Here is a 16,649-nt window from a genome sequence, read left to right on the forward strand (position 1 = left end):
CTCCCCTGTTGTCTTAGGAGCCCACCTCTCTCCATTTCCTTCTGGGGATCCCTGCTTCTCCTCCTGGCCCCCCTCCCTCCTCCCCTTGCCTGAGGTCCTACAGCCCCTGCCCTTCCTACAGGACCCGGCTGTGGCTGGCTTGTAGGGGCCCCGGGTGTATTATATATAATGTATATTTTTTCATGTCGTCGTGAGCGCACCCCCTGTGTTCCGTGTGCAGCTCACAGCCTCGTGTGCGTGTGGCATCGTCACGTCTTGGGGTTAGGGTAGGGATGGGTGTGCTGAGGAAGGGGACACACCCTAGGGTTTTCAAATAAAACAACCAGAAAAAAGCTCGGTGAGCTGCCTCTGGCCTGGCTGATCCCCGGTGGGCGCTGTGCGGGTGGCAGCTCTGGGGTCTCGGGCCCCTTCGGCCTCTGAGCTGAAGTAAGGGGCAGGGCTGGTTGTTTCCCACTGTCTTCTTCCCTCAGCACCTGTGGGAAGAGTATAGACAACTGAGGGAATGCCGCAGACGCTGGGGCTTTGTGGGGGACGTTGTCAACCCTTCCCCATCCCTTGGAATTTTCAGCCTGGGGTTCCGGGGCGCCCTGCCCGGGGAGTCTAGGGAGAGAGTGCAGACAGCCCTGCTATTTTTTTTTTTTTTATAAATCTATTTATTTATTTTTGTCTGCGTTGGGTCTTCGTTACTGCACACGGACTTTCTCTAGATGCAGCGAGCAGGGGCTACTCTTTGTTGCGGTGCACGGGCTTCTCATTGCAGTGGCTTCTCTTGTTGCGGAGCACAGGCTCTCGGCATGCGGGCTTCAGTAGTTGTGGCTCGCGGGCCTAGTTGCTCCGCAGCATGTGGGATCTTCCTGGACCAGGGCTCGAACCCGTGTCCCCTGCATTGGCAGGTGGTTTCTTAACCACTGCGCCACCAGGGAAGCCGAACCCTGCTGTTTGTAATAAGAGAGAACGGGCTCTGAGACACGTCCCTCAGGCTGTAAGGGGCGGAAACCAGATGGGGTTATTTCAGAAGAGTGTGCTGTAGGGGAGCATCCTTCCTGTGCTGTCCCGGCCCCAGGAAAGACTAGGGATCCAGGTCTTAATTCCTTTCTGTGGGATGGGGGTTTGAGTATCAGTAATGTTTCCCCTACTTCTCTGTGGTTCTCACGGACACAGTGGGGTGGGAGTGGAGCTTACTGACCTGCTGCGTGCACCACCTGTGCCTGGTCTTACTTCTGGCAGGCGCCCATTCTTCCCCCTGGCTTCAGCCACCAGCCATGTATTGATGTCCATACTTAATCTCCCACCCAGACCTCCCACCCAACTACTATTGGCAGTTCCCCTAGGACATCCTGTGCCTAAACGCAGCCTTGTCCCGGATTCTGCTCTCTTCTGTTACCTGTCCCTTTCACCTTTCTCCCAGTTACCTAAGCAGAAACCTGGGAGCCAGTCTGGATTTCTCCCTCTCCGTTAACCTCATGTCCAAATGATGACTAAACCTTCTCATTTTTACCCCTTAAAATCTCTCACATGTGTCTTTTCTTTCTCTTCCCCTACTGCTGCCGCTGCCTTGATCACGCCGTCTTTGATGCATGCCTGGTCTATTGCAGGAGCCTCTCCCCTGCCTGCTAACTCTTCTCCTTTTGCCTTCCGTGTTTTGCTCCACTCCACCCGGCTCTGGGTCCGAGTGACTTTTATAAAGTGCAGCTCTCCTTCTAGAACCTTCCCTACTTCCATATCATTGCCAGGGTCAAGTCCCGACACCTTGAGAGGCCCCTCAAGCCCCCTCCCTCACTCCCTGCCCCTCTCTGCCACCACCCCTGCACACCTGGGTGTCAGTCACACAAACCACTACTTGTCTTACTCCTTCTCGCCTTTGTCTTCGCACGTCCCATTCCCTCTGTCTAGCGTGGCCTTTCCGCCCGTGTGCCTAGCAATCTTCTCCTTATCACTGAAGACCTCGTTCCAGCGTTGCCTCTTCCAGGAAGTCTTCTGTGCTCTGGCACCTCTTGTTCACGCCTCCATCACAGCACTCCTTACGACATGGTGGTGCGCGTCTGTCTCCACCACCAGATTTGCTGTATTCTCAGAACCCACACAGGGCCTGGCGCGCAGTAGGGGCTACATAAATGATGAATGAGGTGACGTGTGTAGCTCTCAGACTGATTATAAGAGAAAAGACGTATTGGTAGGAGGGGAGAATGGCGCTGCCCTGATGGCCCTCTGGCCCGGGGGGCCAGTGCACAGAGGACAGCGGTCGCCCAGCAGGTGCCTGCAGCAGCCTCTCCTGGAGGGGCCCCCGCAGATGCCAAGGTCCTGTTTCCATGTCTGTGGCAATAACACGTGGGGGGCAGCCCTGCCTGTTCTACCTGGAGTTGCTCAGAGGCTCAGAGTGATGGCTCAGCGGGCAGAGCCTCAGCACTAACGGGGTGTGAGAGAGCGCTTTTAATTTATGGTCTTAAATTTCAGGGTGCTCACCGCGCTCCCACCCTTACTGTCCCCTCTAGTCCTCACGCACCCCTGGCCGCAGGGACCACAGCTTCCCATGAAGGGGAGCCAAAGCTAAGTGTTTGCCCTTGGATCCCCTACACCGTGGCTGAGACTCGGGAGCTGGGGTCTTCATTCAAGTTCAAGCCCCAGCTCTTGGGTGCGGGAGAGGGCGAGCTTGCAGGGCCCTCTGTCACTCTCTTTGAGTACACACGTATCGGCAGCACAGAGTCCGTCTCTTAGCACCTGCCCAGCTCCCAGCCTTCCTGGATCATCTGTCTCTGGGACCAAGCAGGGGTTTCTTCTGAAATGCGCCGTTCTGCATTCATTTTCCAGACGTTCTCCAGGGTCAGAACCACCGAGCACTGACTGTGTCTTGTAGGTGTAACGTTTCCTGTCCCTCCCCTTTTTTTTTGGTTGAAGCGTGAGGCATGCAGAACTTCCCTGACCAGGGATCAAACCCATGCCGCCTGCAGTGGAAGCACAGAGTCTTTACCACTGGACCACCAGGGAAGTCCCTCCTGTCCGTCCTTTTCACCGTCAGTGTTGACACTCCAGATGCCAGCCCATGGTTGCCAGCCCCTCCCTACATGACAGCTGGGTGGTCGTGTCGTGATGGGGTCAGTGTCCGCGGGAGTGTGGGTGCCTGGAGAAGACTTGGAAGCCCTTGTGCCCCCACAGCCACACATGCCCCAAATTACTGCACACACACCACACTGGAAATAGGCATCAGGAATGAGGCAAGATGCCAACCCCCATCGTGCTGAGAAAGGGCAGCAGGCAGGAGTCCAAATGGGTTTTTATTTTGTTGCTCAAGATCTGGAAAGTTCTTCCCCAGCGTCCCTCACAGAAGATGCCAGAGCCCCAGGATGCCAGGCCTTGGGCAGGGTTTCCAATTTCCCTATTCCCATTTAATTTGAAACAGCAAACATCTCCTTTGGCCTCACTCAAGTCTTTTCTTTTGCACTGTTAAGGCTGTTTTCCTCTGCAGTCCACTCTCTGCAGTGAAAATTAACGAGCTTCCTGAAAAGTGCGTGATGGAGAAACTAGGCCTTGGGAGAAGCTGGGCTGTAGAGGCAGAGACGGTAACCAAGCGCTCAAGATCCATAGGCGTTCTGCTTCCTGTTACCAGAGCAGAGACCTGAAAGCTCACCTTTGTGTCTTCCGGGCGGGTGGGCGGACACACACACACAGACACGCTCACACACCACGGCTCTGCCCACTTCAGGAGTCCACCACCCTGCAACCTTCAGGCTGATGTGCCATCAGCAACAATCCTGAAACTCGCATTTCCCCAGCCGCCAGCCCCTGCCCTGGGGGCGGGGAAGATCTCGTATTCCCCTTAGATTTTAATCCCAAGGTATGTCCCCTGGGCCCCCTCAGGGCTCCTCTGGACTGCGTTGATGGGTGAAATCCCCAGACCCTGGGATGTCCCCGGGTGTCTGTAGAATGAACTGAGATTCCATCCACAGTCTTCCTCGGTGCGCTGTGGGTTCTGGGGTCCTGGACCTCGCCTCCCTGCGAGTCCTCCCCACCCAGCGTCCTGCCGATGCTTCCCTCACAGGGCGCCCCCTCCCGGAGAGACGAGGAACAGGAGGAAGGGAGACGGTGTGGAAGGAGATCTGCGAGTCCGGGGCGGGCGGGGGCCTCTGACCCACGCGGGGAGCTGGCACGCTTATTTTCACAGCGCTGGTGTCACGGCATCGCCTGCGGCACCACGCTGTCGCTCCCTAAAATACCCCCGTCCTACAGGAAAAGGACAGATGAGGGTTTAAATTTAGCAACAGTGGGTGGGAGCGGGTGGGGCATGGGGACTCTGGGATGCGGTGGAGCTGGATTTGTCAGAAAAGGAATTGGAACCCCATGATGCCTCAGCTGACTTAAACAAAGACACACGTGAGAGTTGCGAGTTAAGTTTTATTTGGGGGCAAAATGAGGACTGCAGCCGGGGAGGCAGCGTTTCAGGTACCTCTGAAAAACTGCTCCGGGGAGGCGAGGGGGGAGCCAGGATATATAGGAGTTTTGCAACAAAGAGCAGGTAATTGGGAACGTCAAAAGATTATTGTTAAATAAAGAAAACCAGACATCTCAAGTTAAGGAATTTAGCACTTTTCTATGGATGGGAAGATGCAAGAGTCTGGGCTCACTGAAATCATTCCTTTAATAGGCACCTTAGCTCTCTGGGGCCCGTATTTTCACACCCTGAGTTTCCTCAGGGCTCACCAGCTACGCTGGAGGGCTGCAATCATTGGTGACTGTGACATCCTTTGTTTGTTGATATGGCAGGAAATATTCCATTTGTACATATTCCGTTCCACTTATAAATATTCCATTTATCACCTCGACCAGGATTCTAATCCACAGGATAAAGGAACATCCGCCCCAAATATCCATTCTCAGAGACCTGACCCAAATGTCTGAAGTTCTCATCCCCACTCTGCAGCCCCTCCCCTATCCCCATGAGATGTGGTCTTTTCCCTTAAACAGGTGACTTGGGATTATCCTTCCCTTTCTCTATTGGCTGCGGAGAGGCTGTCAAAGGGCCAAAGCAGCAGTTGAGAAAAGCCGTGATTTTCAGTTAGGCTGCTGAAGGGAGAGGAGTCTTTCTGCGCTCCGGGGCGCCACAGAGAGGGAGAATAAGTCCAAAGGGCACAGAACGGTGAACAGAGGGTGATACAATTTGCAGACGACCACAGAGCGAAGCCCCAGGGTACCAGGCCCAGGTGACTTAGCTGCTCTGCTGCCTTGTCCCCCCACAGGCCACCAGGCCACCTCAAGGCCCTTCTCTTCCTATACCATCTTGCTGCTTGGAGGAAATCCCAAAGCACAGAGGGCACCTCCTACTGTGAGGTGGTGGGGAGGAGGGAGGAGGGGTCCAGGAGGCCTTTGCTATCAGTTCCACCTGCGTTCAAATCCCAGCACTCAGTGTTCGGCCTTGGGCTTTAGCTTCTCTAAATGTTGGCTCACCAGGTATCAAAAGGAATTGTTTACTCCAAGGCTTGAGTGAGGCTTCAGTAAGATAACTTTTTCTGAAGCAACTCAGAATCGGCTTGTTATATGTGAGCTATCATTATCATTGATTACTGGGAGATTGACAGAGCCAACTCTAGCCTGGTGACAATGGGGTCTTGAAAAGCATCGAGTCTCAGGGATGGCAGGATCCCTAAAGCTCCTTCTCCCTGAAGCCCAGGCAGCACAGGCTTGTGGTTTTGAACACATGCTTTGGAGCCAGACATGCCTGGGTTTTTCTTTACCTTGGCAGCTTACAGAAGCTTATTGTGGCTAATGCCCATAGGAGATTGGCTATTTTTATAGTTACCAGGCTGATTTAGACAAGCACAGGTTATTTTTTTAATAAGTGGGGGCCTTACCAACAGGAGCTGCTAGGGTCTGTCGTGCTCTGAACGTGGGTTGGAAAAGAATTTTCAGATATAAGGCAGAATGTAAAGAAGATAGAGTTTATTAGAGGGAAGTGTCGCAGCCAGAACAGCGGGCTGACTTCCTAGCGGTCTGGGAGAGTCCAGCCCGAACATATGCTATTGATCAGTTTTTACAGCCAGAAAACAAAGGAATGGTCCGAGGTGAAAATTTCATTTACTGATTGGCCGAGGCACATATACCTTCCTTCTATAGGTGAGAGTGGGACAGGGCAGATGCTTTTCCTTACTTGGGACAGGTCCCGTTGCCCAGGTGGGCGTCGCCCAGGTGGGCTCAGGAATTTCATAACCATGGCAACGTGGTGGGAGGGTGGGTAAGAGTCCGGTAGGGGGTGTAACAGCTGAAACATTTTCAGGAAGGGTCGTCCTTTGTCCTTGAAGCACCATTGTCCTTGGAGCACCACAGGGTCTTGGTAACAAGAGCTCACAGGCTATCGGGTGCCGATTTCATGGGCAAAGGTGACCTGGCACTACAGGTAAGGCAAAAATAGAGGTTAGTTCACCAAATATATGGTCTTTTGGTCTTACCTCAAAATATTAGCTACAAAGGCTTTCCAGGTAAGGCACTGGTGGATGGAATAACTTTTTGTTCTGCCATGTTTTTCAGCCAGATTTTTAGGCTGACCCTCAACCTCAAAAGGAGCTGAGTTTCACTCCTGAGTATGTGTCCGTGAACTTTGTGTAGGCCCAAGTAGGCCATGCGTGACCAGCCTCTACCTGTCCTTGTGAACTGTGTCAGGGACAAGGGAAGGAAGTGTGAAAGGCCAGCCTCTCAGATCCTTAGGCTTATCCACAAGCTCCCAGGACTTACCGACAACCATCTTAAGGTGGCTCTGGAATTGTAAACTTTATAATCCTTTAGTCGATTATACAATCCTTGGCCAAGAATTTGAATTTTGGACTGTGGTTTTAGCTAGCAAGAGTGGTATATTTTTTCCAGTGAAGAGATCAAAAGGAGTGAGGATCCCTTATTTAATAGCGGATGTATCATTTTCCTGTGAAGATAGAGAAAAACTTGACCTTACTGCAAACCCAAGGGCTCAACAGGGTAATTCAGAAGGCCAGTGTCTGGAACATTCTGATTCTAACAAGCATGTTTGTTCAAGGAGTCAAGAAAGAACTGCTTAAAAACAACAACAACAACAAAAGAGCAACATAAAGTTTGGTCTTTCTTCTGGAATAAAAGAGGTGAAAATTGAAGGAAAAATACAAGGCCGATTAAGCTGGAGGAAGAAGTAGATTTCACTGGAAGAAAGGTCTATGGTCTTTGAAGACAGGCTAGATACATGTGGAAGGAGTGCAAGGTCTGGGAGGCCAGGCAGATATGAAAGGGAAAAGCAGGTTTATGTGGGTCTGATGACACTTAGAGGCTTAGAAAAGAGAGGTCATCGACAAGGCTAGAGGATCAGGTAAGAAAGAAAAATACAAAAGGACTTAATAAGTGAAGGAAATTTGCTGACATCTAGGTGGGGATACAGTAGCAGATCATCTACCCAAGGTAGGATAAGGTACAATGCAAAAGATGCCCTGCTCATGTGAATTGTGAGCCGGTCCAGCTGAAAACCCGCCCTGCGGTCAGCAGAGGTAACTCCACCTGGGGAGCGCTCAGTGAGTTCACAGGAGGATTACTTTGCAGCATGCAGCCCTGAAGCCCTGAGCTCTACCGCTCTGCTCTTCAATCTGACAGCTAACTGGTCTACGGCACTAATTTTTTGACCTAATAACCTCAGCTTTCCCGATGGTCAAACTGACTCTCCTGGGGGGGTGGGGGGAAAGGGTAGAATTTAGAATAGAGACAGTGAAGTAAATCATAGTATTTTGATGTTAACGTTAAGATAAGTTTAAAAATCTGTATGGGGCTTCCCTGGTGGCTCAGCGGTTGAGAATCCACCTGCCAATGCAGGGAACACATGTTCGAGCCCTGGTCCGGGAAGATCCCACATGCTGCAGAGCAACTAAGCCCAGCGCCACAACTACTGAGCCTGTGCTGTAGAGCCCATGAGCCACAACTACTGAGCCCATGTGCTGCAACTACTGAAGCCTGCGCGTCTAGAGCCTGTGCTCTGCAGCAAGAGAAGCCACCACAAAGAGAAGCCTGCACACCGCAACAAAGAGTAGCCCCTGCTCGCCACAGCTAGAGAAAGCCCATGTGAAGCAACGAAGACCCAGCACAGCCAAAAATAAATAAGTAAAATAAATAAATTTATTTTTAAAAATCTATATGAATTTAAGTTAAACTTTGTTGTTTCCAACTTGAAATATCTGTTGATTTTAGAGTTATGATTTTTAGTTGAAAGCTTATAAACAGTATTAGAACATTCAAGAGAAATCAAACAGCGAACATGGTAAATAAAGTAATTAGACTTACAAGAGTTGCTTATGTTATAAGAAAGATTTTGTGAGTATTTTATTTATTTATTTTATTATTTTTTTTGCGGTACGCGGGCCTCTCACTGTTGTGGCCTCTCCCATTGCACAGCACAGGCTCCGGACACGCAGGCTCAGTGGCCATGGCTCACGGGCCCAGTCGCTCCGCGGCATGTGGGATCTTCCCGGACCGGGGCACAAACCCGTGTCCCCTGCATCTGCAGGCGGACTCTCAACCACTGCGCCACCAGGGAAGCCCTGTGCGTATTTTAAATACTACCTTGTCAGGCAACTGAAGTACGTGAGGGGGAAAAATCAGATATATTAAGTGTATGAATATGGTGTAAAACAGTTATGGAAATTTTACCAACTTTGTAGATTAGACTAATTGCTAAGGAAATTTAAATCTGTTCAAGTTGAGTTAAACATCAATCAAAGAACAAGTGGAAGTAATTTTTAAAAATGTAGTACATCTATAAATAGAATTTCAGGATTTGTAACTTGAATTTCAAGGTTTAAGCAAAACCATGTTTTATACTTACAATTTTAATAAATTAAATATTAATTTAAACCCCAGGTAACTGGAAATAGTCTTTTCTATGCGCATTAGACATCGCGAATATTCACAATGATGGAGTGTTTGTGGAGCTGGTATCAGTTGTTGGATCAGAAAGAGTGACGGGATCTAAAGAAATCTGAGATGGCGAAGGCATGGCCCAGACAAGACAGGGGGTGCCAAGAGGGAGCTCCTGTCCAGGACACAACCGAGAGGAATAGAGAGTTCTCCCAAAGAGAATTTAACAGGTAAGACAGGTCCAACATGTTTTTCTAAAGTAGTTGTTCATTTACAGGTTAAGGAAGATTTCAATGGCTCCAAGTATTCAAGTAATTTTAACAAAAATCTCATCAATCTCGATGTTTATAGTAGTGATGATTTTTTCCCTGAATTATCAAAAATGACTGATACCCATGTTGCAGCAAAAATAGAAATGAGACTTTTCTGATAAACAAGGAAAAGAAGGAAACAATGAACCGTCTGGGGGAAACAATGTAAACAGGCCTGAAAGAGTTAATTCATCTTGGTTATTCTTTAGCTATTACTACTAACAGACACTCGTAGCTAGACTTGTCCTTCACCAAGCTGATTACTCTCTGACTCCATACAAATTATCCTTTGCACCTGGCATTTCTTCTCCCCCTACACTCCCTTGTAGCACTCTTCATTTCAGAAAGAAGGTCACGGGCCGATAACTTCAGGGACACCAGACCGGGTTGCTGAGCCACCTGATGCCAGCTTTGGCCATGAGTTTGCAGAAGAAAAGAAATGCAAGACCTTCACCACTTTTGATCCTTATCACATACCCCGGACTGAGAGCCCCATGTATAAATTCTTCCCTGATCCCCCTAGGAGGGTGGCACAGTTCTTGAGGCATTAGCCTACTGTGTCTTCCCTTTGCCTGGCAAAGAAAATAAAAAGCCTCTCTATTTCTTATGTTCCAGTTCTCTGTTTCCGTATTTTTATTCAGCATCGATGCATAGGGAACCAGATTTGGCAACACCCATACATTATAACAGAAGTCTCTCTGCGATAAGAGATAGCACTTAAATCTAAGGTTTGTACAAAAAGCTGAGTTTCAGTCTGGTGGCGGGTCTTTATTACAGCTCAGATTTTTCCAACTGGGGCAATTCTACAGAGAGGATTCTCAATGATAGTGTAATGATTCTAAGTATGGAGCCTGGAGTCAGCTGTAGTAGAGTCCATAAGGGAACAACTAACAACTGGAAGATTGAAACAGCTCCACCAACTTCTGTGTTGGAAAATCCTTTCTATGGAGTTTAATATCATAGTCTTTGGTATAGCCTGACACTGGTGACCAGAAGGGTGGATGTTGCAGAGATCGCCAGCTACTCACCAAACCTTAGTCCAGCCCATTCTGGGCATTAGTCTAAACTACATTTCTCAGGTTCCTTCTCTATTAAGGTGGCCGAAAGGCTGAGCCAGTGGAATGTGAGCATTACACCACATCAGCCTCCTGATTGGAAAATCCCTTCAACAGAGTTTAATTTCATAGTCACTGGCATAGCCTGACCCTGAAACCAATATTTCTTCTATTATTCATTTTCTCTAGTTACTTCTAAGTCTTTACTATGGGCTTTGGCTGCATAGTCACACTATCTCTCACCAGCCATCCTGAAGTCCACAAAATTTTGAAAACCAAAAGTGTTTTTAATTAGTCTGATGCCAAAATCCATCCTGCCCTGAACAGGTGAAACTGTTTATAGACTTTATCTCAAAGTAAATATTCATATTTTTTTCAGAAGAAGTATTAGTGTGCTTGATTCTAGGGGGCTGCCCCAGACCTGGCTGGGGAAGGTACGTAATCCATATACACTGTTGTAATGCATATACTATATTTACCTCAGTAAAATCCCCAGAGTTCTGGATACTGAAACATAACTGGTCCCAAAAGTTTAAGATGAGGGAATACGGACCTGAGCAAATATGGGTTTGGATTGTATAATGCATTGTTCCAGATTCTGGGAACATTAGTTTGCTTGGGACAATGACTTTTTTTTTTTTTTTTTCGGTACACAGGCCTCTCACTGCTGTGGCCTCTCCCGTTGCAGAGCACAGGCTCCAGACGCGCAGGCTCAGCGGCCATGGCTCACGGGCCCAGCCGCTCTGCGGCATGTGGGATCTTCCCAGACCAGGGCATGAACCCGTGTCCCCTGAGTCAGCAGGCGGACTCTCAACCACTGCGCCACCAGGGAAGCCCTGTTTTTGTTTTTTGGTTTTTCCTTCTGTCTTCTTCTTCTTCTTTTTTTTTTGGTCTAATTTTTCTCCGTTGTTCAGATCAGGTAATTTCTATTGTCCTATCTTCCAGTTCACAGATTTTTTCCCCTCTGTCCTATCCATTCTACCTTTGAGCTCATCACTGAGCTTTTAATTTAGTTATTGCATTTTTCAGTTCTAGAGTTTTCATTTGGTTCTTCTTGATAGCTTCTATCTGTTTGCTGAGGTTCTCTATGTCATTTGTTTCACTGGGTTTGTAATTGCTTCTTGAAGCATAGTTATCATGGCTACCTGAAAATAATTCTAATATCTCTATCATCTTGGTGTTGGCATCTATTGGTTGACATTTAAAAAATATTTTTATTTTATATTGGAGTAGAGTTGATTAACGATGTTGCATTAGTTTCAGGTGTACAGCAAAGTGATTCAGTTGTACGTATACATGTATCTATTCTTTTTAAAATTCCTTTCCCATTTAGGTTATTACAGAATACTGAGCAGAGTTCCCTGTGCTATATAGTAGGTCCTTGTGGGTTCTCTATTTTAAATATAGTTGTGTGTACGTGTCGATCCCAGACTCCTAGTTTATCCCACCTTTTCCCTTTGGTAACCATAAGTTTTTTTTTCTGTCTTTGAGTTTGTTTTGTAAATAAGTTCAGAGGTATCATTTTTAAAAAAATTCCACATATAAGCAATATCATATGATATTTGTCTTTCTCTGTCTGACTTACTTCACTTAGTATGATAATCTCCAGGTCCATCCCTGTTGCTGTAAATGGCATTATTTCATTCTTTTTAATGGCTGAGTAATATTCCATTGTATATATGTACCACATCTTCTTTATCCATTCATCTGTCGATGGACATTTAGGTTGCTTCCATTTCTTGGCTATTGTAAACAGTGCTGCAATGAACATGTATCCTTTCGAACCAAGGTTTTCTCCTGATATATGCCCAGGAGTGGGATTGCTGGGTAATATGGTAGCTCCACTTTTAGTTTTTTTAAGGAACCTCCATACTGTTCTCCCTAGTGACTGTACCAATTTACATTCCCACCAACAGTGAAGGAGGATTCCCTTTTCTACACACCCTCTCCAGCATTTATTGTTTGTGGACTTTTTGATGATGGCCATTATGACTGTGTGAGGTGATACCTCATTGTAGTTTTGATTTGCATTTCTCTAATAATTAGCAGTGTTGAGCATCTTTTCATGTGTCTCTTGGCCATCTGTATGTCTTCTTTGGAGAAATGTCTATTTAGGTCTTCTGCCCATTCTTTGATTGGGTTGTTTGTTGTTTTGATATAGAGCTGCATGAACTGTTTGTAAATTTTGGAGCTTATTGGTTGACATTTTAAAATTCAGTTTGAGATCTTCCTGGTTCTGGGTATGATGAGTGATTTCCTATTGAAACCTGGACATTTTTGCATTTTGTTATAGACTCTGGCTCTTATTTAAGCCTTCCATTTTGAATGGCTTATTTCGTACACCAGTCCTGCAGGGAAAGAAGGGGCACTACCTCATTACCACCATGTGGAGGAAGAAGTCCAGGTTCCCCATTTGGCCTCCACTGACACTTGAGGGGCTGGGACATCTCCTTTACTGCTGGGCTGGGCAGGGGGGTTAGTTTCAGCATCCCACATGGTTTCCACTAACATTGCCAGGAATGGGGGAGAGCCTCATTACTGGTCTGTGGAGATGGGCTCCTTACCTGGCCTTCTCTGACACCACCTCAGTGTGGGGTGTCTCATTATAGCTTCTTGAGGTTGGTAGTCTAGGCTCCCTTCTTGGCCTTTGCTGGTGGGGGGCCACAGTTTTTTAGTTGGTGTTTGGCTGGAGAAGAGTGGTTATTGTCTGGAAGTTTCTGTTTTTGTAGGCTACCCCTTTCCTGGTCTTTTGGCTAAAGAGCAGACTTAAAAAAAATAAATTTATTTATTTTTTAATTTATTTTTGGTTGTGTTGGGTCTTTGTTGCTGCGCGTGGGCTTTCTCTAGTTGCGGCGAGCAGGGGCTACTCTTCGTTGCGGTGCACGAGCTTCTCATTGCGGTGGCTTCTCTTGCTGTGGAGCACGGGCTCTAGGTGTGCAGGCTTCAGTAGTTGCGGCATGCAGGCTCAGTAGTTGTGGCTCGTGGGCTCTAGAGCACAGGCTCAGTAGTTGTGGTGCACAGGCTTAGTTGTTCTGTGGCATGTGGGATCTTCCCAGACCACGGCTCGAACCCATGTCCCCTGCATTGGCAGGTGGATTCTTAACCACTGCACCATCAGGGAAGTCCCTAGAGAGCTGACTTTTATTGGAGTGTTTTTTTTGGTCTGTGCATGCTGGTATTTCCAGGTTGCTGACCTCTAGCATCCAGTCTGGGATGTATGAGGGAAAAAGAAACCCACAGAACTCACTACCATGTTGTGTCCCGGGTCCTAAGGTCCTAGCCAGTCCGCTTTCTTTTTTCCACCTTTCAGAATCTTCTTATGTTTGTTTTACATATAATGTCCAGGGCTTTCAGTTGTATTTAATGGGAGCAATAGAGAAAAGCAAGTCTACGCCATCTTTCCCAAAGCAGAAGTCTTCCCCCAACAAACAAATCAACATACAAACACATAGTATATCTGTGTATGCTATAGATGTTTTGTGAAAAATCCTGAAAAGAGAGCAAAACCATTCATTGGGTGAAATACTCCCAAGTCAAAAAACTTGATTTCTTTTTTCCTTGCTTCCATCCATACTTTGGGGGGAGAAAGGATCAAAGGTTTCCCAGTTGGATTTTGGTAAGGGTGACATAGACTGAATCTTCCCTGTATTGCTAAAAGTGGTAAGATTCCGCTCCAAGCAGGGATAAAGGGAATATGCATGATGGTCCTTGTTGCTATCTGGGGGGAATTCCCTGCTATGTGTCCAGGGGATGGAGTTAGGTACCCAAACGTATGTTGGGTTTTACCCAAACCTACGTTGGTAGTTCTGAATACACCTGGGTAAATCTAGATTTCACTACTCTGAACACTTTTAAAGCAAAGTGAGTTTTGTCCATGTGTATTTAGATGAGCCTAGCTTTGGGATTTGCTGCGTCTCACTTCACGTACAGCTTTCCTCCCTTGTCAAGCTGTCTCTGCCAATGATGTCAACTGAGGGTGAAAGGAGGAGGGGCCATCATAACCAACAAACCCCTCTACGTGTACATGTGTGAAGACTGTACCTTGATTTGCAATTTCCAGAGCATGGATATTTCCATCACACTGCATTTTTTTTTTTTTTTTTTTTTGTGCGGTACACGGGCCTCTCACTGTTGTGGCCTTTCCCATTGCGGAGCACAGGCTCCGGATGCGCAGGCTCAGCGGCCATGGCTCACGGGCCTAGCCGCTCCGCAGCAGGTGGGATCCTCCCAGACCGGGGCATGAACCTGTGTCCCCTGCATCGGCAGGCGGACTCTCAACCACTGCGCCACCAGGGGAGCCCCTACACTGCATCTTAACATCATCAAAAAACCCTGAAGAATCAGATCAGATGAGGTGATTCCTCATTTCCAACTTTTCTCCCAACAAAAAGCTACAAAGTAACTTAACACTTAGGAAGTAAAGACATTCATTTACCCAAGTGAAGCTGTGAAAGAAATTAGCTGCACCTAAATGAGACAATAAAAACTAGATAAGGTTGTAACTTGTGAGTTGTGTATCATTATCAGTTGAAGGAGATGGCCTTGGGGATTCATGACACAGGAGACAGAACTCATCTCTAAAAATGGGTTGAGAGTGTTCACTTGTGATTCAGACAGCATCGTCTTGGGAGTATGTAGGTCCTAAGTGTTGTGTCTTGGTCTCAAACCTCTGACCCTTTAAGTACCTGTACTGTGGTTAAAAATTTAACCCAGTAATTTTGACCTACCTGAGCCAGTAAATTTGCTATCCAGATGTGTGTAAGTGACGTTATGAATTAAAACGTTTGATCTTTAAGAGAATCTAATGTATGAGCCTTCAATTTGGGAAGTAAAGTTTTAGACGAGATTTTAAGAGGACTAAGATAATTTCATAAATGTTTATAAATTTGATTTATTAGACCTATAGGGTTGAATAAGGGTTTAGAAAGATTTTGCCTGATGGGGTGGTGTGCCCTGTCAGCCATTTAAAGTGTTTTAAAATATGTATATTAAATGCCATGTAGTTTAAAATATTTAAGGAGATCTTTAAATTTTATTATTCAAAAGGGTAAGTCTAGCATAATGCTTAAGAGCAGGGACTCTGGGAGCAGGTTGTATAGGTTAGGGATCATCAAACTACGTCCAGCTGCCTGTTTTTGTACAGTCCATAAGCAGAGAATGGTTTTGACATTTTTAAATGGTCGAAAAAAATCAAAAGAAGTAAAATATTTTGTGACATAAAAAAGATATAAAATTCAAACTTCAGTGTCCATAAAAATTTTTACTGAATCACAGACATAGTCATTCCTTTACGTACCATCCATGGTTGCTTTCATGCTACAAAGGCAGAGTTGAGTAGTTGTGACAGAGACGTATGCTTGCAAAGACAAAAATATTTTCTGCTTGGCCCTTTACAGATAAAATTTGATGCCCCTGGTGTAGGTTAAATTCACAGCTTTGCAACTTACTAGTATAAGCTTGGGCAAGTCACTTAATCTCTCTGTGTGTCAGTTTCCTCATCTATAAAATGGGGATGATAACAGTTGTTATTAAGTTATTGTGAGAATTAAATAAATCAGTATTTGAAAAATGCTTTAGAACAATGTCTGGCACATAGTAAATATAGTATAAGTGTTTAAAAATTGGAGGAATTTAACTTATTAAACTTGAATTTATCAAACATTAATTAAAGAATAAGTAAAATAAAATATTAATTAAAGAATAGGTAAAAAATAATTATATCCATTTAATAAAAATATTTGTTTTGAATAGAATAAGACTTTAAAGTTGAATCTGGAATAACAAAATCTAAGGTTTTAAATCTGGAACTTCAATAAATATTAAATGCCCAAGTAAATCTAGTAGTCCTTTCCCAGTGCCAGAGTCCCTCTTGGGCTTGTGAGCCAGGTTCTGTGAAGAGCTATGGCCTAGGAGACCAAAGCTCTCCAGGGCTTATAAGCAAGACTGGGAGGCAGTGTTGTGTAATGGATAGGTATTTGGAGTTATGTCTGGATTGAACTTTGACTTCCTAGCTGTGTGACTTTTGGCTAAGTCTTAATTGTGACATGGGATTAGTAATACCTATTTCACAGGGGTATTATGAAGATTAAAAGTGTTAATGGACATAAAATGTTTAGTACAATGCCTGGATTTAAGTAAGCATTCAATAAACATCTGTTATTATCATTGTTACGATTCTCCTACAAGCGGCATACATAGTGAGTTATTGTTAATCAGTTACTAAACGCCTAGCAGAGCTGAAGGTTATATGTGTGTTATGGTTTGAATGGTACTGGGATCTGATTGCCTTGATTTTCTGACATTCTACTGTATCCTATCAGTTAAACATTGCTCTCTCCAGAGATCCTCTTTTTTTTTTTTTTTTTGCGCAGGCTCACTGGCCCAGCCGCTCCGCGGCATGTGGGATCTTCCCGAACCGGGGCACGAACCCTTG

This window comes from Mesoplodon densirostris, chromosome 11, assembly GCF_025265405.1.
Source record: "Mesoplodon densirostris isolate mMesDen1 chromosome 11, mMesDen1 primary haplotype, whole genome shotgun sequence".
Lineage (NCBI taxonomy): Eukaryota > Metazoa > Chordata > Mammalia > Artiodactyla > Ziphiidae > Mesoplodon > Mesoplodon densirostris.